This window comes from Lissotriton helveticus, chromosome 3_1, assembly GCF_964261635.1.
Source record: "Lissotriton helveticus chromosome 3_1, aLisHel1.1, whole genome shotgun sequence".
In the NCBI taxonomy this organism is placed as follows: domain Eukaryota; kingdom Metazoa; phylum Chordata; class Amphibia; order Caudata; family Salamandridae; genus Lissotriton; species Lissotriton helveticus.
The window spans coordinates 1,262,550,246-1,262,574,471 of NC_136061.1; the positions used below are offsets into that span (position 1 = coordinate 1,262,550,246).

Genomic DNA, 24,226 nt, shown 5'->3' on the forward strand with positions numbered 1-24,226 from the left:
TAATGCCCAGACTTTTTACCACCAGAGCTGGAGACGGGGTATTTCAAAGCTCATGTGGCCAGTACTGGGAGGTCCATACGTTGCAGTCCGTAGTGACAGCCAATACCTCTGTTTTACCAGAATTGATCTTGAGAGAGTTGGCTGTCATCCAGTTTACCACAAATCTCAGTATATCTATCACCCGTGGGTGGGCTTGTGGGGTGTTTTCTATTTATAGGATGATTTGTGTGTCGTCAGCACAGTTGAATACCTGGCAGCCCATCAGGATCAGGTCCCTCACTAATGGTCTGAGGTATATGTTGAATAGTAGTGGGGACAATGCTGACCCTTATGGGACTCCACAGGTGATGGACCCCCTCCCTGACACCCAATCACCCATCTGCATTTTTTGGGTGCGGTCCATCAGGAAGGATGTGATCCATTGTAGGATAGTCCCCCCCAATGCCAATGTCCTGGATTCTTTCCAGGAGTTGGGAAGTGGTTGACCGTGTCGAACGCTGCTGACAGGTCAAGGAGGACTAGCGCACAAGTTTTTTTGCTGTCAGCTAAGATCCTAATATCATCTAGTACTGTCAGCATCACTAACTTGGTACTGTGGTGGGCCCTAAAGCCTGCCTGCCTGTCCCTGAGAAGTTGGTGATCTTCCATTTACGTAGATAGAGTTTGTAGGACATATTGTTCCATGATTTTGGCCAAAAAGGGAAGTTGAGATATGGGTCTATAATTTTTCATGTTAGAGATATCAGCTCCTGTCTTTTTGAGCAGGGGGTTTACTCTTGCTTCCTTCAATTTCCCGGGGACAGTCCCTGTTTCTAGCGAGAGGTTCATCATGGCGAGGATTTCTCCCTCAATCGCTGGGAGTGCTAGTTCAAAGATCATTGGTGGACATGGTGGTGGTGGTGGGCGTTCCATCGCAACACACATTGTATTTGACGCTGCCCCCTATGTACAAGGGTGGCGTACACAGGAGGAAGCTCCAAAATGAAGACCAGGAAAATCCTGGTCTTAAGTTGGCGAAATGAGGAGAAATGCATTATTTCGCCTCCTTTTTTGCCTTTTCCATGTGTGCTGCCTTGTGCAGCACACTTGGAAAAAGTAAAATGCCATGGTTTGTTTATGTACAGGAAGGTGTCCCTTCCTGCACATCAACAAACCTTTAAAAAAAAAAATTTGTATCTTTCATGTGTGCTGCATGAAGCAGCACACATGAAAGTTACAAAATGGCATTTTAGGATGGTTTATGTGCAGAAGGGACAGCTTCCTACACGTAACTAATCCTCCCCTCCACACAGACACCCTTGTACTCTAGTGCCATCGCAGGGGGAAACGCAAGGCTGCACCACATTCTTACAAATATGGTGCAGCCTTGCGTTTCCGAAGTGGCAGAGTGTGTCGTTAAGCCAAGGAGGCGAACGGCACGCTCCGCCACTTCATTGTATATATATATCCCCCTTTATTTCTCTAGAAGTGATATCCCTCTTGTCATTCTTGACTTTCACAAAATCTGTTGTCTTTCTATTTTACTTTTTGTTGCTATCAGTATCTTACAATACACCCACTACAGCTACTATATCCCCTTTACTCAGCCGCGGCCCGTGGAGGGGGTAGGGTGGGGGGTGATAAACACCGGAATATGGATGATTGCAGGTAAGTAAACAATTAAATTAATAAAACTAATTTCGTTCCATGCCCTGCATTGCAAAATGCGATGCAGGGTGCGCTACAAAATTTGTTTTATTAATTTAATTGTTTACTTACCTGCAATCATCCATATTCCGGTGTTTATCACCCCCCCACCCTGCCCCTCCCCCGCCCTGCCTGTTTGCCCCACTGGAACTCCCTCCACGGGCCGCGGCTGCCTTTACTATTAGAAGCATCATCCATTTACCTCACCACCATGGCCGTGTGTTCCATGACTTTAGCCATTTAGATTACCTCTTCTAACGTGAGATCTTTTGCTAAAAGTTTTCTTTTTATTCTCTTATTGTTCATTAATCTTACTATTTGATCCCTTACTAATGAATCTGACAATTGTTCAAATTGATAGGATAACCCTAATCCCCTTAAGGAAGCAACGTAAAACACAATTCCTAGAGAAAAAATTGTGATGCTTAAGAACAACATTGGTTTTTAGAATAAAGTGCAAGTCTAGCATCTGCAAAGACATCTCATATACATTGTTTGGTTGTCCATCACCCACCTAAAAAGATATTTCAGGTAGATCCTCATATATTCTTCTACCCTCAACACCCACATGATGAAGAAGGATGGCGTGTCTCCTAACTGGACCATATTTATCACCCTAATCTCTAGGACATAGGTCTAAAACAATTTCTTCCACTGTTTCTACAACACTGTGAGATCACCAAGAGTTGATAAGAGGACGGAGTTCTTTGGTCTGCCATGTCACCTGTAAAGGAGATTCTAAAATAACAATCTAAGATAAAATCAAAAATAAGAATTTAATATGATAAACTACAATAACAATCTAAAGTAATAGACACTGGTGCAGAGTATGTACATGTTCCATTTTTTTCTATTTTCTGGCAGTTGCCAAGGACCTTTCTCTAAATTCCTGTTAGACCTGGTACCATTGGTGGGAGTCTCCCTTCCATTTTGCGCTGTTGTCTCCTCTGTTTTTGATATGTTGTTGCTGGTTTACATGCTTTGGGCACTGTGCCACTGCTATTCAGTGCCACAGTGTAAGTGCTCCCTATTGTAAAGTGTTGTAATGGATTAGTGACTCCATGATTGGCTTATTTGATTTACTTGTCAGACCCCAGTACAGTGCACCATGTGTGCCCAGGGCCTGTAGATCAAATGCTGCTAGTGAGCTTGCAGCACTGATTGTGCCACCCAAGGAAGCAGCTTGTAAAGTGTGTCTCAGGCCTGCCATTGCAGAGCCTTTGTGCAATCTAGTACTGCCATGTCGACTTGGTAAGTGCACCAACTTACCAGTCCATAAACCTTCCCTTCTCTACATTTTAGCCACCCCTAAGGTAGGCCCAGGGGCAGGGTGCATTGTAAGTAAAAGGTAGCACATGTCTTGGTGTGTGTGGCATGTCCTAATAGTGAATTACAGCCAATTTCGTTTTTCACAATTGCAAGCCTACCTGTCCCCATAGGCCAGAATGGGCAGTTTGATTATAACATCTTATAATCCTAACTGACCCAGGGAACATGGTAGAAAAACAAATTTAGTATGCCTGAACTCAGAATGTTAAAATACATTTTTTAGTGAAGGTTATTTTTACATTCTGTGTTTGAAAATACAACTTTTAGAAAGTAGGTATTTTCTTCCCTAACCATCCAGCCTGCCTCTGCTAGGTTGTGTATTGCATGTCTGGTTTGTGAGTGACAGGAGGGCTTGGGCTCCAGCAGTCTGATGAGTCGGGGCTGGGCTGAATAAGACTTTGGCTGAATAGAGAGTGGGGGCGGAGATTTCCTTTCACTCCCCTGATCCCTCATAGAATAGAGAGTATGGGGAGGAGATTTCCTTTCAGCTACCTGGGCCAGGTCTGCTTTCAACAATGCTGTTTCCACCTCCTGCCAGGAAGCTGCACAGAACTGGTTTTGGCCAGACATAGGCACCCTCTGCCTTCAGAGGACAAAGGATTTGCTTGTATAAATATTAGTGCACAGACCCCAAGACTTTAGATCACTTCTGGGAATAAAGACGAACCTTTGCCAAGTAGAGGAACAAAAAGAAGCTAAAGGAGTTGACTGCTGCTGCGCCAGTGTGCTATTTTCTGGGTTTGACTGCAGTGGTTGCTTATTTGCCAAGGAAAGGAGAAGGAACTTTTATTGATCTTTCATCATCTTGAAGAAGAATCTCCAAGGACTTGAACTGTGCTTGCCTTCTGCTGAAGTCTCAGGGATACAAGACTTCACCACCAGCTCCCCCCTGAATTTCCTTGCTGGGAATTCTGTCTGCAGAAGCTTGCGTATTGTTGGGAGCTGGAAGCACGACTCAACGAGAAGAAGCGTGTCACATCTGCAGCTGTCGTCACATCATCGGAGAAGCGTGTTGCCACCGCAAGGGTCGCCATCGCATCACCGGAGAAGCGTGTTTCAGTTGCAGCTTTTGTTGTCTCATCACCGGAGAAGCGTGTTGCCACCGCAAGGGTTGCCGTCGCATCACCAGAGAAGCGTTTCGCAGGGCCTGTCGTGGCTCCGAAGTTCCAGAGTCGCCGCACGGCTGTCGGGCGTACACGCATCGCCTTCACGTCATCGCATCGCATCAAAGACGTCATCTTGTCGCATCGCACCGTCGCATCGCGGTGCCATCTTGTTGCATCGCAACCGGAACGCAACACGAGATCGACGCATCGCCTCCTCTCCGGTAAGGAACAGACGCATCGCCTACTTTGCGCCAGCATAGAGGGACAGACGCATCTCCTCCCCGAAGCAAGGAACCGATGCATCGTTCTCCCTGCTAACCTTTTGTTTAACTTGCGTGACACATCCAAAGGTACTTTGTGAGAAACGTTTCGCATTTACCATCATCTTTGAACTAAGCTATTTCTACCATCTAAAAGTAATTTTTCTTAATACTGTATACTGGATTTTTGTCGTTTGGGTCTTGTGTTAACTCTATATAAGAATATTATTTTTATAAAAACCTGTGTGGTGTCCGTCTGTAGTGTTTTTACTGTATTACTGTATGTGTTCACAAATGCTTTACACACTGCCCGTGAGATAAGCCTTCCAGCTTGTGCCAAGCTACCACAGGGTTGAGCAGGGTTTATTTTAGGAGTGTGCCCCCATACCCTGACTAGAAGAAAGGGTCCCTATTTGGACAAAGGTGCAAACCATTGCCAACTAGAGACCCCCAATTCTAACATTTCCTCAAAACATCTCTAACACTGCAGACTTCAACAGTTTCTATTCTGTTTCTCTTCTTTTTCAAGATGCCAAGAACCTTCCTCTAAAGTTTCAGAGAGAAGGCAGCTGACAAGCAAGGATTCCGAGGGTAGAGAAGGCTCCAAGGGGCATATCAGCTAGGTCCGGCGATAATTTTTGCTCAGCGCTCTTAGCGCGAGGATAACTATCGCCGGCTAACGCTGGATTGTATCGCTGAGATAGCGTGCTATCAGCAATGCTTATCTCAAAAGCGATACAATTCCAAGCGCAAGCTGCCAAAAGTGCGATTATCGCTGGAAATCCAGTGATAATCGCACAAAGTTTGGCGATTGATTGATGATAGGGCAGGGCATACTTAGCCATTATATGCACCTTCATTGGACATAATGGCTAAGTCAGACTGAAAGCAGGCGTAAGGAAAGTAGCGATAACCGAGGTTAGCTCTACTTTTCTTATCGCTATGCTGTTCAGCGTGCAGCTTGTTAATAGGAGAAATGTGGGTTAGCAACATTTCTATTGTTATTTAGGTGTGGAACACCCACTTTGCATCTCATTAGAGATGCAAAGGGAGGCATAGGGAAAAAGGGTGCTAACATGCGATTATGCATGTTAGCACCCTCTTGTTAATAGGGCAATAGCTTTATTTCCACTTTTTTGGCTTTTAAAGCCAAAAAAGCAGCGATAAAGCCCTTGTTAATATGCCCCCAAATCGTGAGTATCGTTACATTAGCATACATGTGCTCCAACCCCTTTTCCTTTTTTTCTTTTCCTTTATCAACACTGCTGTACACACAGTATGAAGATATGTCTGAAAGTGTGGAAACAGTAATCAGGGCCACCTGGCACAACAGCACAACCAGCACACAGAGAAAGGCGCTTGTAGGGTGCTCGCACATGCTGGAGCTCGATCTGAATCTTGTGCTAGTTCCCTCTGCTTGAGAAGGGCTCATGTCAGCTAACATGCACTGGAGATTGTAGAGAATCTTGCGAATCTTACCAGCTCCTCACAGTTTACCCTGTACAGGAATATAGATACTGGCAGTCAGCAATAATCATCTTCGGGGTGCCGATGCACAGTTTGCACACTCGCCATATTAGAAGAGAATGGAAAGTGAGCTTCATTAGCAAATCGTTATATTCCTCGCAATCTAGGGGTGGAGATGTTGATGTGACCTGTCCTCTGCACAGGCATCCTATCCTTGTGGCCATGTAAAGATGAGTCATGGGTTATGCTCATCTTTCAAAAGTCATTTACTGCCATTGACATCTCCAGCTTCATCATCTACATCAGCCCTTCTTGTTCTGGTCTCAACCAACTTTTCTTCCACACTCCAGAGTGATGTCACCTTGGAATCACAGTTCCATCACTTGGACAGCACAACTCAGTTCCATAACTTAACAGAAACAAATCGGCAGTTCCTATTTGGTAAAATGAGGCTCTTGTTTTACCTCCCTGGAATTCACTAAAACTTCCCCAGAGGCCTGATTGAAAAAAAGGTGACAAATCAGTTCTGGGCCAATCCTCTATGTCATCTAATATTTGATTGCTGTTGAGAACTGTTCTAACTAGAACAGCTGATTTAGCCCCCCGTATAATGATCGGCCCACCTGAAAAGGCCTTGTTCAAAGATTTTCTTACATGATCAATTCACCTGGTCAAATGTGGGAAAAGTGGTAACAGACCTGCTCACTTTCCTGACGAAAGTGTTATCAAACAACATGCCATCCACGGTCAGGCCCCCGTCAGATGAGGCTAAGTCATCCCTGGTTCAGGATCCAAAATAATCAAAATGGAGCAGTGCTTTTCTGCTCAGATAGTGGAATTAGCATTCCACAGCAATCATATAGCCCACACCGCACATCTAGCTGTTATGCATGCGTCCACTGTCGATCCACTTTCTCTGGTAAAACCTGTTAGATCCAGGAGTTTTTACACCACATTCACCAGGTGCTAATCAGGCCTTTCTTAGTGTCTCTGGAACAGAAAAGTAGCCATAGTAGGATCAATTTCGGGCTTCAGAACAACCTTTCTATCAAGTGATGTTGTGCGCACTCCACCCATAGGAATTTGTGGACTTCCTTCTCAATGTGACATCTTAGCATCATTTGAACATAAGTTGTGAATTTAATTGAAGGGGATCAAGTTTGTAATCTTGGATGTACAATATTATTGGGAAAACTATCTATCCAACAAGCTCTTTAGAGTCTTCAAACTGCAATAGATTTATCCTCAAAGTCATCTTGATCGTCATCTCTTTTTCTTTTCCCAGGCGGGTGTGCCAGAATCTGTGGCCATTATCCTGTGAATCCCCGGATGACTTCTAATGGATTACCAGGAAATTTGTGTAAAAGCATGTAACCTCTTCTTCACTCCTGATAAGGTTCACCAGTTCAAAGAAGTGATTCTTCCAGCATGGGATGAGGCTAATGGAAAATTGACAATCAGAATCATCCGGAAAGTTCGGAAGCTTATCAGGAATGCAGAGGAGGTTATGTGCTTTTACACAAGTTTCCTAGATTTTACCGATAGGCCACTTTAAGCTTGTCAAATGGGTCATCATCTACCTCTCTTTTAGTCTTCCCTTTGGCCTTCTTTCCTGGAGGTCTACAAGAATACAGTCCCTAAAATAATCTGCGAAGGAAACAGAAAAGGCAGTAGGTTGGGATGGGTCTAAGCAATCAGATCAAGGGATCTGATTACTCCGAAGCAAGAGCCCTCACACACTCGGATGGGTGGCCTGCTTCATCATCAGACAACTCTTCATTGGACCGGTGCTGCAATGCCCAAAGTGTCCCTCAAGGGGGCTCTTTGCCAGAGGTCTTTTAAAATAAGACACCATGATGAAATGTAAGTGGAGGTGCTGTGTGTTTAGATTGACGCAAGTGTGATTTAAAAATAGCTAAGAAAGACCCTGAAAGTTTTAATACATGGGACCTCTTGTTATAAATAAACACAGAGGGTGTCTTTGTTAAAGACAATGATTTGGTACAGCTCACAGGAAAATGAGAACATCGGTCAACATGTTTCGTGCCATGTAAAGCCCCTGCGGATCTGGGCATTTCGTCAGGATTGGATTATGTAACCTGATCTACCAATGTATACTATCTATTTGACCTGCTGTGGAAAAAAGCCACATAGAGAGTGAGACTTAAAAACAAGGAGGGTAATCAGAAGGTCATAACCCATTGTCACATAGCAATGCATTAGGCAATTGTGGCATGAGCGGTAGAGTTTACCCAATTTGAGTAAGTAAATGGCCCCTTAGAGGACGGCAGAGACCGGGAGCTATTTACTTACTCAAATTGGGTTAGCTCTATCGCTCATGCAGAATTTTACTGCATTTTTGCATCTCAGATTAGCTACAATAGTGGTTATCCACACTCATTTATGTGGATGTTGGGGCTTATATTTGTGTCTTCATTATACTTCATGTGGATCACCTGCTTGTTGACTTTTCTGTGTGTTTGTTCTTATAGGTATTTGCTCGCTCACTGACAGACGTGATTCTGCCTATGGCAGGGATTGTTTTCTACAATTGACTAATGCATTGCTATGTGACAATGGGGTATGACCTACTGAATACCCTTCTTGTTTTTAATTCTCTCTACATATGTCTGTTTTCCATTGCAGGTCGGATTTTAGATATCATAAGGTATAACCTACACTTTGAGGGTGACTTTTGAGATTGGGTATGGTTGCTAGTTACCACTACTATAATATCAATCATTGGTAGATTAGGTTACATTGTCCTGGCGAAGTTCCCACAACTGCAGGGACTTTAAATTACACAAAATATGTTGACTGGCATTCTCATTTTCCCTTGAGCTGTACCAGATCATTGTCTCCAATTGTCTGTTTATTTATAACAAGAGGTCCCATATATTAAACTTTCAGGGTCTCTCTAGTTATATATATACTAAACTTACACCAATCTACACACACAGCACCTCCTCTTACACTTCATCACCGTATCTCATTTAAAAAATCCTCCAGCAAAGAGCCCCCTCGAGGGGCCCATTGGGCATTGCAGTGCCGGCCCAACGGGGAGCAGCCCGAAAAAGAAGCATGACCCCATTTTGGGTTTGCAAGGGCTCTTGCTTCTGAGCAATCAGATTCCCCCGATTTGCTTGTTCAGACCCCTCCTGACCTATAGCCTTTTCTGATTATTGTAGGAACTGCATACTCAACTTGTATACATATACATTTATGGAGCTGGTATGCTGGACCTCGACATGCTCCCAGTCACCCCATTATTGTGTTCTGGTTCTGTCTTGGTAGTCATGACTTCCTTTCTTCTTGGGGTTCTTATTGGGAACCTTAGAAGGTAAAATCACAGACAGGTTTTTAAGACAGGTTTTGTTGGGCTGTAAAACTGTTGTTTTTTTTGCACAGCAAAGATAATGATGTGGGACAGATTGTCTCCAAGTGTGAATGTAGTACCTAGGTCCTTTTGAGATGGAACTTGTTGTATCCTTAATGAAAGAATACCAGGAGCCAGGATGTAATCAAGACTAGTTTATTCAGTCTTCAGTCAGGGTAATAACATCTCTGTACTCCAGCCAGCCTAGTGTGGTACCAGCCCCACCAGGAGCAGCCTCCCTAGCTGCTCAGCCCATCTTCAACTGCCACATTCACCCCACTCAGTCACCCAGGTATTCCACGCATCACAGGCACACCAACATTCTAAAAGCAAGACACACTCTGGCTGAGCAGCTAGTGGCAGCAAGGCTGGAATACATGGTAAATAATTATGTAGGATATAACATTACCTCTTTTTTTTAAACAAAAGAAAACAAATACCATGCAATACAATAACATTACTATACTCAAAAAAGATGGACTCATAAAAGTAGGTGAAAATTAATAATAGCACAAAATCAATACCAGGAGCCAGGATGTAATCAAGACTAGTTTATTCAGTCTTCAGTCAGGGTAATAACATCTCTGTACTCCAGCCAGCCTAGTGTGGTACCAGCCCCACCAGGAGCAGCCTCCCTAGCTGCTCAGCCCATCTTCAACTGCCACATTCACCCCACTCAGTCACCCAGGTATTCCACGCATCACAGGCACACCAACATTCTAAAAGCAAGACACACTCTGGCTGAGCAGCTAGTGGCAGCAAGGCTGGAATACATGGTAAATAATTATGTAGGATATAACAGAACTACTTACAGTCTAACAGCTATTCTGTACATTACTTGGGAGATAACAGATAAATCTGGATAATTCCTGGCAGCATTGGTTTATAATGGATTTGTTTTCTTAAATGAAAATAATCACTTCTGTGTTCAAATGGGGGGGGGGGGGGGGTTCAAAGTAGAACTCCCTGTCAAGAATGATTTGTCTCATTTTTTGCCATCTGGGGACAATAAGCCTAAAAAATGTAATTTTGGGATCAGGTGTTAATGGTCCTGCCTAGCACCTCTAAGAGGGTCGAGTGTATTCGTGACCAATATCTCTGTATAATGGGACATGTTCACACTCTATGGAACTATGGAAAAAGGTTTCTGGTTCCCTTTTACAACTAAGGCACTTGTCTTGAGATACCCGCTTCATTTTACTGAGCCTCGATGGGCTATAGTAGACCGCATGTAAGTCCCTCAGTTGAATGAGGTTAAGTTTAGTGTAAACTGCCAGTGTCCTTGAGACCATCCTTGCTTCTGTTCAAACAGCCTCGTCCAAAGGCCCAACATCTTGCACCCACCTATCCTGAGGTGTCACCATGGTTTCAGAGGTGTTAATTACCAACAGTCGGTAAAGTCTTGAGGTAACTTTAGCCCAGAAGGCGGATAGTGTGACCTGTCTAAGGGGTTATACAGGAGTATGAGTAGAGCATCTTTGTGTTTCAAGTGCGTGTCCCAATTATAGATAGCGATAACATTTTGTGTGGTGCATACTGTAGATATCTACCAGGTATGAGAAGCGGCAAATATGACACCCATCCCAAATATCTTTCAGCCTGGACATTCCAATTAGCGTTCCAAAGTTTGTAGCCTTGTAGCTTAATGGTGTGTTACATCCAAGAATCCTTCAAGAGTGGTGTTTCTGTTGTTGGGACTCATCCCAATGGATCCACCTCAGGGATCGATCCCAACACGCCAATGTTTTTGCAACGGTCGGGGGGAGAAAGGAGCATGTGTGTGGCCCATACAGCAGAACAACACACCCTGGTATTGAGTGCATTCTAATTCTCCCGCAACTCATTGATGTAACTTACAAGGATGGGGTGGGACCAAAGCAGATAATAGCAAGAACAACAAACCATCAGGCTACAAGTTGGAATAAGGAAGTCTGTGGTTGGTTCCTTATCCGATTCTTCACTGAGCCGGTCAGACAGGAAACTGACAATATACTACAAAGAGTAGTTAGGACTGCCATTTCAAAGCAGTGGAGGTTTTTCCTTCTTTGACGTTTCTACCCTTTATTCTAACCTCACTTTACAAATTCCTGAGTGATATTTAATATATTTAATTTGGTTATATGAAGTGTGCGAAACCCAGAAAGACTACATAGGTAGAAATTCATAACTACATGTCAAGTTACAAACCAACTCCTACCTAGCAGTGGGGAAAGTATCTAACAACTAAAGAATAGGAAAGTGAGAACAAAAGAGGTACGAAGGAAGAAATAAAGCAAAGAGACGTGAGAGGAACACTTACCTGTGTTATAATTCTCTTTTCCAGGGTACTCCTGTCGGGGAGCCAGCTATCCTGGATGGAAACAGGAAGAAGAAGATTCAAGGAAGCCTTAAATCAAGAGACTTGTTAAGATACAAGTTGCTAAATGGATAAGTAAATATCATTTTTTACCTCTTGGTTCACCAGTAAAGGTCTGAATAACCTAAACCTTTTTAATACAGGAGACGTTCATCACTAGGCGGAGTCTGTGTTTTGCTCAAGATGAACTGAACCCATAGTGCTAGGACCAGCACTAGTTAAGGAGAAGGCAACAATAGGTTGAATTTTAATTAATTGAGTACCCGAGCAATTGGCAGACACAAAATGAATAGCTTACCCTTCGTAATAGCTGAATGAACTTTAATGAGCTCTTGTCAAACAAGGATAGGAGATAGCAAGCTCCGGATGCCAGATGACAGGATCCAGCTGAGGAGGAAAATGCGAGGCAAGACATGCAAGTAGGAAAAACAACAGTACAAGAGGACTAAAGAATTGACCAAAAGACAACCCTAACCACAGGTGAACTGATAAGAGACAATATAACATAGGTACAAGGATGAGAGTGAACACTAGTGAACAATGGGTTGCCAGGCACCTGCTCCACACTGAAATGGGTCTAAATAATGCCTCTGCCATCAAAACCACAGAAGTGACTCAGGCTACCCAGATAGTGAGAATGTATAAAGGAACCCTTTTGTTTACCCTAGTGTTTGTATAAAACCTTTTTCCAAAGCCCTATTCTGTATATTGCCTAGGTTTTCCTGACTCAGTGCATAATAGCCTGTGAAATTCTAACAGCAGCTTTTAGCCTGAATAAGGTCCTGATTACGACAGACGTCGATGCCACGTTCGGGTGAACACCGCAATGCCTGCAGTGTTCAGACTGGCACATTACGAGTGGACCACCATGGCGGCGGTCCGAAGTCGGTGGTCCCATGGCGGCAGCATGGCTCAGTCATTAGGAAGGGCCACAGCAGATGCTGCCGCGGTGCAGCGCCTTCTGTACGTCTGTGCAATGTGTACAATATACAATGTCATTCATGGCACACAGTGCACGCATGAAGGTGCATGGAGAGGGGGGACTCAACATCCTCCCCATGCACTTCCCCCCTGGGGCTTAATCACCTGGGGGCCCTGTTTGGGGCCACCTCTTTCCCTTTCTGCCATCCTTTTCAAGGTGGGATTCTGGCCTTGACAAGACTGCACAAAAGAGAAGTCATAATCCCCGCAGCAGTGCCTGCCTCAGCATACCCGCCATTCAATGCCGACTTCTCCTACGCAGCTCAGTTGGGTTCCACGATCCTGGTGGTGTCTGCGGTGTTGTTGCGGGCTGGTGGCAGTCCAGCCAAACTTGTAATCCAGTGGTCGGATTGCCTAGGTTGCGGCGGTTGGACTGCCACCATGGGTACAGCAGTCTAAGACCGCCATACTCGTAATAAGGCCCTAAGTGTAAAATGTATTTTACAAGTTCGTCGACCAACTATCCCAACCTTACAGTGACATCAACCTTTGTAAATTAAATAAAATCAATTTAATTTTGTTTTTATTAATTGTAATTAACCTATTTCTCATCCCAAATTAAATCTAATTACTTACATTTGAGTAACCATTACACCAAACATAACATTTCAGTATTTTAAATTAAGGGGGCGATTTCGATACGGCCCGTAAAGGCTCTGACCTGTAGTTGGAGCTTTCAGGGCCGCATCGTAATGGGTTGCGCGGTTTACTTTCAGACCTCCTTATTATGATGGAAGCAGTGGGAATGTAAACCGCCGGTCATTCCGGCTGGCTTCCAACTGACTCGGAGAGCCTGTTGGCCAGTTGGAAGCCAGCAGTAATCTCAAGGGCGGGCTTTTTCGCCCTTGAGATTACGATGCATGATTTCCAACATGGTTTCCATGCCGACCTGTCCGACATGGAAGCCATGTCGGAAAGCGTATTTGGGGCCCCAGGCAGGGCCCCCTTTGGTGCACGGCCTCCGGTTGGAGGCTGAGGGGGCCCCTATGGAGCCCCCTGTTGATCCCTGCACCTTGTGGCAGGCACGTTGAGGTGCCTGCCACGGGGTGCAGGGATGAACTGCACATCCGTTTCCTCAATGGGAGCTTGTGTTGTGGCCGGTTTCTGGCCGTAGCACAAACTTCCATTGAGAAAACGCAGCATGCGACCGAACAATGTTCGGTCGCTTTGTAATGGACTGGTCGGGACCGCCGACCACGTTTCGAGAGGTACCAAGACCGAGTCAGTGTCGGGTGAAGCAATTCCGCCGGACATCAAAATCAGCCCCTAATTATCCCTATATCTAACCTAATGCTACCCTAGCCCTCATTTTTTTAAATTGTAATTGAATTACAAAGTAATTTCATTGCTAACCTATTGCCAAGGCTAAACCCTAATTATTCTCAATTAAGGTACAATAGTAACTTTTATTTTAAATAAGTAACCTGTTAATTCATTGGAATATTTTACCTGAGCCCTTAATTTATTTCAGGTATATCACAGTAAACAAGATATTTTAACTTAGCCTCTTCACCTAACCCCGCGGTTCATAACCTTTTGACTGCTGTCGACCCTCCCTAAGGGCCTCATTACGGGTCTGGCCCCCCAAGACTGCCAGACTCGGGGGGTGCGGTGGTGGTGGTGCAGCCACCTCTGGACCGGCGGTCCGACAGCTCCATTACAAGGTGGGTGGTCGGACTGCAATTGCACCGCTGCAGCCGCCAGGGAACTCGTCCTGGCAGTGAAGTGGTTGTCAGGGCTTCAATAATATTCTGGTGGTGCAGCTGCGGCACCTCAGTGTTTATTACGAGTTTCAGGCCTGCCAGTGGTGTCATGGAAGTCTTTCCTCCATGAAAAGGCGTACAGTCCTGAAACAAAGGGGGCTCTACAGGGCTCCCTGTTGCCCATGTGCATGGAGATGCATGCAGGGGGGAACAACATGTGCCCCCCTGTGTACATGCACCAAGGTTCCTGCACAGCATGGGCTTTACAGTGCATGCCATGCAGGAACTGTTTTTGACGTTCCCATTGCGGTGGGCATTTTCATATTCACTGCCGTGGGACTGCCAAAAACAGCCCACCAGACACATGGAAACTCGTTATATAGCGGGCAGTGCGAGCACAAGTTTGGTGGTGCAGGATCAGGCCGCCGGCATGGAGGTCTGCTCCCGCTCGCCAAATTTGAAATCAGGCCCTCATTCATTACTGGAGTCCGCCTTTGCGCCCCCCACACCTAGGGGCGGACGCCCTTAGCAGCATCACGGACATGGAACCCGCCTCCCCCTCAGGTTAACCCTGAAGGAATCCAGGTGATCGTGATGTCATCAATACAGGACGACCTACGTCGACCAGCAATATAAGTGGGGGAACGAGAAGGTTCTCCCTCTTTTGTCCCTTCCAGCTCCTGCAATTCGGTGGCCGTGGCGGAACAAAAACCCACACCCCCAAACCTAGGTGGTGTCCCTCGCAGCTAAGTAGCGGGCGATTCTGAGATGTGGACCTAGGTGGACTAACTGAATCCAGGATGGGGAAGTTTTATTTGGGCTCTAGGCAGGCAGGATGAGGGACCGACCTGCTGGTGGTCCTGGACTCTCCTGCTCCAAACTCGATGCCTGGGTAAGGACTTTAGGGGTTTGCACATGTGATCAGGCCCCCCGGGGGGCCAGTGCGTTATGCGGTGCCCTGGTATGATGATTACCTCCGGAATGGAGGGATTGGATTTGGGTGCAAGTTGGGGCCGGCTGGCACAATGGGGCTCTGGGGATTGAGCCCACGGCAACATACCCAGTTGTACTATGATGGTATGGCATATCCTGAGATGTAAATGCAGTCCTTATGTTATCTTATGTCATGGACAATTTCGGTCGACACTTTCTTCCTGCCTTCATCTAACACCTTGTTCATTTGCATGAATATATTGTCTACCGCTGAATAAAGTGTAATATAGAGTGTGAGACAAATTTTTGGAGTGACTTTTGAGAGGATTTTACTTGGAAAATGGGGAATCACACGTGTATGCCTGCTAAGGGTTCCAGAGACCTGCAACGAACAACAACAATCCATGAGTACTAGTGAACACTAACGAAGAACCCACAGTGCAAAATACAGTAACCGGTAAAAAACAAAATGGCGGCAAAATTGAAATGAACCAAATACTTTTTTACCTTAGAAGAAAGAATTATTTTTAGTACAAATGTATATAGAATTACGTTTTATATTGTATAAGTGAATTGTATGTTTCAAAAGTACCAATATGTGAACTATTTTGTCAAATTGTGTGTCCGAAATATTAATAGTAAATATTGATAAATAAATTAAATATAATTTATTTAATTATGGAATATGTATATTTCATCATTATTTTAAAACATTTATAAATAATAATACAATGTAAAATGTACAAAAATGAATGTATTACAATATATTTTATGAAGGTTTGAAATATATTTTTAATTTCTTGTGAAGGAAATAGAAGCTGACTTTCAAACCCCAATATTTTATTAAATAAAAAAAGTAAAGCACTTCTCTTCTATTAATAGTTAAATTAGTACTATACAAAAAGAAATTATTTAAAACATATAATAATAAAGCTTGTAAGAATGTAACTTGTAAAAAAAAGAGAAAAAGTTGGAAAGTATTCAAACAATTATTAGAAATAGAGAGTAACCAAATTGTGAATATATCAGGCTCCAGTAAGGTAATATTAACGTTTCCCACTCCAATCTTAGCCACTTTGGGCGAAGTTTTTGGGCTCTAAAGAGGTCAGATACAGTATTTCCACTCAAAACATAGCCACATTGGAGAAAGTGTTGCACTCAAAACTGGTCAGATGTGCTATTCCCATTCAAAACATTAGCACTCAGGGGTAAGTGTTGAACTCTAAATATTCCAGTTTCTATTTCCACTCCAAAATTAAACCCATTGGTGAAACTGTGAGGAAAGTGGTGGACTCCAAAGAAGCCAAATCTACTTCTCCCAATCCAAATCTAGCCACTTTAGGAAGAGTGCTGGTCACTAAAAGAGTCTGAGTTACTACTCTTGCTCCAACCGTAGCCACTTTGCAGAAAGTACTAAACAACAAAAGGGTCTGATTTTCTATTCCCACTCTAAAATTAGGCACAATAGGAAAAGTGAAAAACTCTAAACTATCATAAGAAGTATTCTGATATAATTTAAATGATTCAAAATGAATGAAAAAATCATGATTCTAACATTAATTTACATTTAAATTAAATTACACAGAACAAATATTATAAGCAATCATGCATTTATAATGTAGCATAAACAGATTAATAAATACAATTTAAAAAGCCACATAAAATCCTATACTACTATTCACCTACAACTATTGCAAAACACACAAGAAATCATATTGATAACAAAACATCAAAAATACCATAATTAAAAATTATTAAAAACAATTCATTTCACAAATTGAAAAATATAATAAGAAATATACATGCAATACTTAAACAATAACATTTGCATATTTTAATTCATTAAAACAATCAATTAACATTTCATAATAAAACTATATATATATATATATATATTGCCACAGCTTCTTCTCTCCACTTCTTACGGATCAAAGGACACGGCACAGCAGCAGTAGTTTTTTAGCGTTTTATTATTTACACACCAGTGCAAACATAACGTGCAACAAAAAAGGACGGTCTACGCGTTTCGGCTCCTGCCTTCAACTGGACCATAGAGTCCCTAGGTCTAGACCTTATTTAAGTAGTGTGTTGTAAGTGTAAGTACCCTCTACCATTTCCATGGTCATCTTGACCAACCCGCCCAGCAGTATATACATGGCTATTACATGTTAAAGGTATATACACAAACCTATATACAATCAATGTAAAGTACTCTACTACATGTACTGTTCTAGTCACTTTTTAGAAAATAAAGTATTTACAATATCTCTCTTTTGTACATGTGTTACACAATTAAAAGATTAACGTAAAGTACCTCTAAAAAATTAAGTATTTACCATTTCTCTCTTTTGTACATATTTGTGTAACAAAATTAACGTAAAGTACCACTGAAAGTGAAGAAAGAGTTGAACCGGTAATTTGGATGAAGTATTGACAGTTATTTACAATATGGTCCTTCTAGTGACATGTAGTATTTATCCAAACACTACGCAATATCAATAGGGAGAGTGAGGGCTATTTAACCTAATGGGTAGGGCTGAGGTTGTACGGTGATGGCATAACAGGATGATAATGTGGGAATCTAAGAGAAGGTTGGGTGAATTTCTATATTAAATAAAATTAGGATTCTAAAGTCCTCTTTTAACCCAATCAACTTCAAAATTATTCTTGTAAACTTTTTGGCAGATTCCTATGGTAAAGTACCAAAATCATTACATCTCGTTCCAATAGTACCCTACAATCTCGATTTTTTTAAACAAAGCAGCCACAATGTCTCTCTCCTCAGTGGGAACGTTCTGTGTATATATATATATATATAAATCTTCTGGTGATCCTACTAAGTTGTTGTCCACTGCCTCTTTACACGACACTGCAGCCTGTATCCCTTGGTCTTTTTGTCGCTAATTGTCTACCTGTTGTTGGACATGATTCCCTAATCTCACTCATCACAAGGCCTGGGGGCCACCTGGTTCGACCATGGGCCGCACAGAGAAATCGCAATCCAAATTGCAATTTGAACCACACAAAACGCCCAGACATCAAGACCCTGAGAAAACTGCTTCTGCTTCTGAGTCTGGTTTCGAAATGGGTAATACCACCGCCGACTCCGACCTAAAGCAGATTCTCCAGGCCATGCAACTCAGCCTTACAAAAATAGAGGATAAGATTGATGCTCTTTCCTTCAGAATGGACAGGATGTCAGAGAGGCTTGACAAACAGGCTGCTAGATTAGACACTGTTGAGCAGAGGGAACTCCACTACAGAGCTGGAAAAGCTACTGCACTCTGTGCAGGCTAAAGCAGAGGACTTGGAAGCGCATTCGAGAAGAAACAATCTGCGTATTGTTTTAGAAGAAATATTTTTATTTGCATTTTTAACTAACATAAACACAGCTGGCACGTCACAAGCGATTAACCATACACCTCTGCACTCCCCCGACAGCTCACCCACCCTCCATAATGACAATACCATAATCATCAGCATAGCAAGAGCCAACACCTGCCTACAGTAGATCTGTTTGCATAGTCCATTAAACAGCCAGCAGCACCCTTCGAGTCCGGGGCCCCCGGGCCTCCCCTCAACACCCCAGAACACGCCCCTATTCAGCATGACCCTGAGCACATCAATCAGAACCCAGCCCCGTCAAGGCCATGATTCCTTCTCCACTTTCCCCATACTCTTTGGAATTTTCGGGGACAGCCTCTAGCCTTATAGGTGACCCTTTCCGCCGCCATATACAGATCCATACCTCGTCCCCATTCCTCCACCCGGGGCGGTGACAGCGCTCCTCACCCCCTCGCTACGACCCTCTTCGAAACCACCAAGGCTAGCATAGTGAAGATCAGTTATGGGCGGCTCAAATCTACATCGTTGGTTATTCCTAGCAAGACAAACTTAGGTTCCATAGTAAGCTTTGTCTCCAACACATCACTCAACTCTCCTATAATCTGTGTCCAGTAAGTGCGGATAATAGGGCACTCCATATGATATGATAAAAGTCCCCCTGCGGGTGTCTACATCTAAGGCAACAAGAGTCACTGGCTCATCCCAAACGGTGTAGCCTGACCCTATCATAGTAAGCCCTGTGTAGTATCTTGTATTGGATGAGTCGTAGCCGTGATTTTATTGCAACCTCCCTGTGGTGCATTAGGGCTGCTTCCCAGTCTACGGTGTTCATCTCGCCCACATCCTGTTCCCAGGTTGCCCTCAGTTTCCCCAGCCCATCAGGTGCGTTATTATTCAGGGTCTTGTATGTCAGGGATACCAGCTTGTTAGGTACCTGTTCCTGCAAGAGACGCCCCTCTAACGGGTCATACTCCGGCAAGGGAGAGGAGAGCGCCGGTTCAGCCCCCCATGCATGGCGCAATTGCGCATATTTAAGGGACTGTGTAGGACGGAGGCCATACTCGGACGCCAGGGTTTGGTAGGATTTAAGTTCCCCTCTTCCTACCAGATCCCCCAAAGTGGAGATTCCAATATCATCCCACCACTTGAACCCTCCGAGTTTGTGGAGCTCCCTCAGCCAGGAGCAGGACCATATCGGCATCTGTTTTGTAGGTTTATGCGCCCATCCCATCATCTTCGTTGCCCTATCCCAGACCTCTATGTTTATTTGTATGGCCGAGAGTAATCGTCTCCTTCCAGTGCCCCCATATAAATAGTGCAAAGTAGTACGTCGTTCCATGGTGTCCCATTCCAAGCGCTATGTTGTAGGGTGGTCAGCCGAGACATGGAGCCAGTCTTTGATCGGCGCCAGATGCTCAGCCCAGTGGTAAGCCTCTATATCTGGTAGAGAGATCCCTCCATCATACTGGTTCCTCTGGAAATCTGCACATAGTTGGTATTGCTGAATCTTCCAATATTTCTAATATGGAACTCTTTGTGAAACAATTGCTGGTCATGCTCCTGGGCAAAGATACCTTCTCCAGTATGTTCATCATCGAGTGTGCCCATAGGTCTCTTGCTCTAAGGCCCCGGGGCAGCTCCTTGCTCTATTATTGCCCGGGTCCTCAATTATAGAGACAGGGACGCTGCTTTAAAGAAAGCCAGGGAACTACGATCTCTGAGATACGAGGGCTCAGACATATCTCTTTTTCCAGATTTTACGCAGACTGTTCAGGATGCACTGCGCCAATTTGTCCCTTTTAAGCGTAAATTACGCGACCTAAATCTGGATTATAATATGATCTATCCAGCCAAGCTAAGGGTGCGCGCTGATGGAAAATTTCACATATTTAACGATTCCAAACAGGTTTTAAATTTCTTGAAAAGAAGGGAGAGGGACAGAAGTGGCGGGGGTTCTCCAAATACTTTCCACTCTTTGGTCGACTATATTCGTGACCCGGAGGAACAGTAATGCTTCCTTACTATGTTTCTGCTTTGTATGAAAACTGGGGTGTGCCCTCTCTCGGGTTGGGGTGGAAAGGTTGTTTAATTATGGTATCCTATGAGGAGGCGCGGGGGCCTCATTTTCACTATGTTGAATATTATGCTTGACAGAGCTGATCAGTATTGGAGGAGCATATTGTTGTTTAGGCTCTGATTCCTATTACTTGATGTGTCACAGGCAACATCTGCCCCAATGTGTATTCCACCATCGACATCTGGGCTTGATTTAATTAAGGAATGTATATTTTGTTGTTTCTTTTTGCATGTACTTGTGGTGGGGGGTATGCTGACCCCAACTATGCCTAGTTGGGGTCAGCATAGCGTGGGTAGGAGGGGTTGAGGCTCATTAGCGCATTAATGGCAATTTACTGTTCTTTTAACGTATCTATGCTCTTTGCAATGAGATATGACACTGGGATTGATCATGTAATGTACACTGTATTCGAATACCACATATGAAATCAAAGGCAATTGAACCCTGGACATGGAATGTCCGGGCCTTAATGATCATCGTAAGCTGAGAGAGGTTGTTGCAATGCTTAAACGACACCATGTAGATAAAGCAATGATACAAGAAACTCACCTTGCCCCCACAACAAGATGCTCTCAAAACTGTGCTTGCTAGGCTTTTTTTCAGCACCTGGTTTCACTTTGCATGCTAGGGGGCCCTCATTTGGGTCAACCCTGGATCCGGTTTGTCCTTGCCTGAAGAAGAGGTCGAGGCTTCAGTGCTCGGTTAGTGAATGTTTATGGTCCCAATTATGACAAATCTCTTTTTTTTCAGATCCTGACAGTGCGCTTGCTTAACACTAACGACGTACCGCATTTGTGGGGAGGCGATTTTAATTGTATACTTGACCTCAATAAAGATAGATCACGTGGCCCACCGATGATGCCTCCTGCCGCAGCCAGTGGCATATCGGAGCTCATGGAGCAGCTGGGGCTTGCGGACATTTGGAGGCAGCGTCTGGCGACCAAACCAGGGTTTACTCACTACTCTGCCCCGCATGACACTCATACAAGGATCGATTACTGGTTGGTTTCCAGAAGTCTGGTCCCGCATGTTTCGAATTGTGAACCACTTCCCAGAACTTACTTTGACCACTCTCCAGTGCAGTTGATATTGATGGTACCTACATTTAAACATACCCCATTCACATGGAGATTCCCGCCATACTCCCTACTTGACCAGGTGTTCCGCTCAGAAATGGCTACAGCTATTGAGTTTTGTTTTTTTAGCGACAACATAGGCTCAGTGCCTTCCTTCTCAATGGTTTGGGAAACATTTAAGTTCTTTATTCGCGGGGAAACAATCGCTAAGCACGCCGAAGTTCTTAGGTCCATCCAGAACAGGCTCGCTAAACTAGAGGAAGATATCGCTGCCTTGGAACTAGAACATCAGCGGACGGGGCAGACTGAGACACTAAAGGATATTAAAGTACTGCTTGGGGAATTCCAGGATACACCTAAGAGTGAGGTCAAGCACTTAGGCAAGTACGTCATAGCTCGTGTCTACGGGTAGTGTGAACGCCACGGTGCCCTGTTAGCAAAACTACAGCGCCCCGAGGGAAACTAATTCCATAGTTGAAATCAAAAGCGAAGATGGTAGTATGATATATGATTCACAAGGCACTGCGGATAGATTCAGCAGATATTAGGCTGAACTTTATAGGTTTCGAATCCCCCCTGATGTGATTGCCAAATTGTCCTGTACTTATTACCTAATGATGCTATTCTTATTGCTTTGTGTTATTAAAATCAATAAAGAAAAGTTTCAAAATAAATAAATAAATATAAATCGTCCAATTCGCCAATAAAACTACATAATGACATAATATTAGTAAAATATCAATTAATACAACTATATTACACTATTAATACGTGGACAAAGGAATGGTGCCAAGAGGCTTAAGAATTTACATAACACCTTCCCACGAATCATTAAATCCAAAAATGTTGGATGATTGGTCTCAGAACTCTGCAACAAGTTCTAGGAATATACTAAACATACTGATCAAGTATGCATGGGAGGATCGAGATGTAATTTTAGAACAAATAAAAGAATTGGATGAGGAATTTCTCAAAAGTAATGAACAAGACATCATCAAAAAATTCAAGGAAGAATTAAAAAACAGACTCAAAAAACACGAAGATGATATCAAATGCAGAAAACAAAGGAAATTACATCGTGACTGTGGGGATTATGAGAGTGGGAGAATCTTGACGTATAGCCCAAAGTACGATTACCTATATAACCAGCAGGAGTCTACTGCAAATAATGAGAATCAAAATGAAACAGAAATCGAACAGATTGTAGCAATACAAACCAGTGGCTCAGAAACTGATACCTCCCAGCAATCCTCAAGCACAATCTCTGTGGTAGACATTTCTAAAAAGCCGGCGAATTTTTTACAGGAGTTCCGAGTATTAAGAACGCGGAGAAAAAAAGAAGCAGATATGGATCAACAAATAGGATTCAAACGAAACCCAACAAGAGGACGACCAAGGGGAAGAGCAAGAGGCAGGGGAGATCAAAACAGAGACGACTCAAGCTCCAGCAGAGGAGACGAAAAGAAAAACAAAAAACCAGTGGGAACCAAACGTGGGGTTTACAAGAAAAGAAAATAAAGATGGATAAAAACATGGTAAACAAAACAATCATTAACTTATCTTCAAGAACTTTGACTTTTAAAGAAAAAGAAACATTATGTTTGGGACTCACATTCTGTCCAACCGAATTATTTGACTATGCAGACACAAGGGTGGACATCTTCAAATTTATTAGGAAGTTGAAATTAACTAAATGGCATGCACTGGTGAAAAAGAAACCAGGAACTAATGCAGACGAAAGTATAAACATTCCTGAATTAACAGTGGGGGACACTGATATCCTTGAAACTGTGTATTCATTGAGTGACAGAATTTCAGATGATGGGTCTGGTGTAAATATTGTTTGAGTGAGAGAAACTAGGACAGATAGGGCTGCCATAACACCTTTTAAACCCAAATCGGTATTTTACCCCACCCTTCCTCATGATGCTATTGATACGTTCCACGAGGTAGTTACCAAAGAACTTACCAAATTAAAACATAGTTGCCCAAAACAAAGAAAAGGAGAAAGTAATCTGACAAAGGAAGAGATGGATTTCATCTTCTCCCTGGCAGACGATAAAAATGGGATCCTACGACCCTCAGACAAGGGAGGAAACATCGTGTTATGGGGGAGAGACCTGTACATAAAAGAAGCCCTCTCTCAATTGGAGGGGGGTAACTTTTATAGTAGCAGTAGCATGTGTGAATACAATACTAGTATCCTAGAAACATGGGAACAACTGACAACCTGGCACAATGATGGACTCTTGTCTTGGCATGAATTCCGATTCCTCAAGAAAGACTATCCAAAACTACCTATATTTTACCTTCTACCGAAGGTCCATAAAAATGCAAGAGAACCACCAGGGAGGCCTATCATCTCCTCCATAGGCAGCATAAATGAGAATCTCTCAAAATATATTGACCATTTTTTGAGAGAACATGTGAGCCAATTACCTTCCCATGTTCAGGACACCACTGATTTTTTGAAAATACTAAATGAGATTAAGTGGTTAGAGGGCTCTCTGCTTATTACCATGGATGTGAGC

At 43.5% G+C, this 24,226-nt stretch overlaps 1 long non-coding RNA gene across 3 annotated transcripts in view; it reads left to right on the forward strand.

The window, feature by feature from the left end:
• The window catches only part of LOC144823416 (uncharacterized), a 386,557-nt gene that overhangs the window by 219,078 nt on the left and 143,253 nt on the right, over positions 1–24,226 (forward strand). For all 3 annotated transcript variants that reach the window (XR_013608784.1, XR_013608785.1, XR_013608786.1), the window contains exon 4: positions 11,548–11,655. This is a non-coding gene — a long non-coding RNA (uncharacterized LOC144823416). The remainder of the gene's footprint in view (positions 1–11,547; positions 11,656–24,226) is intronic.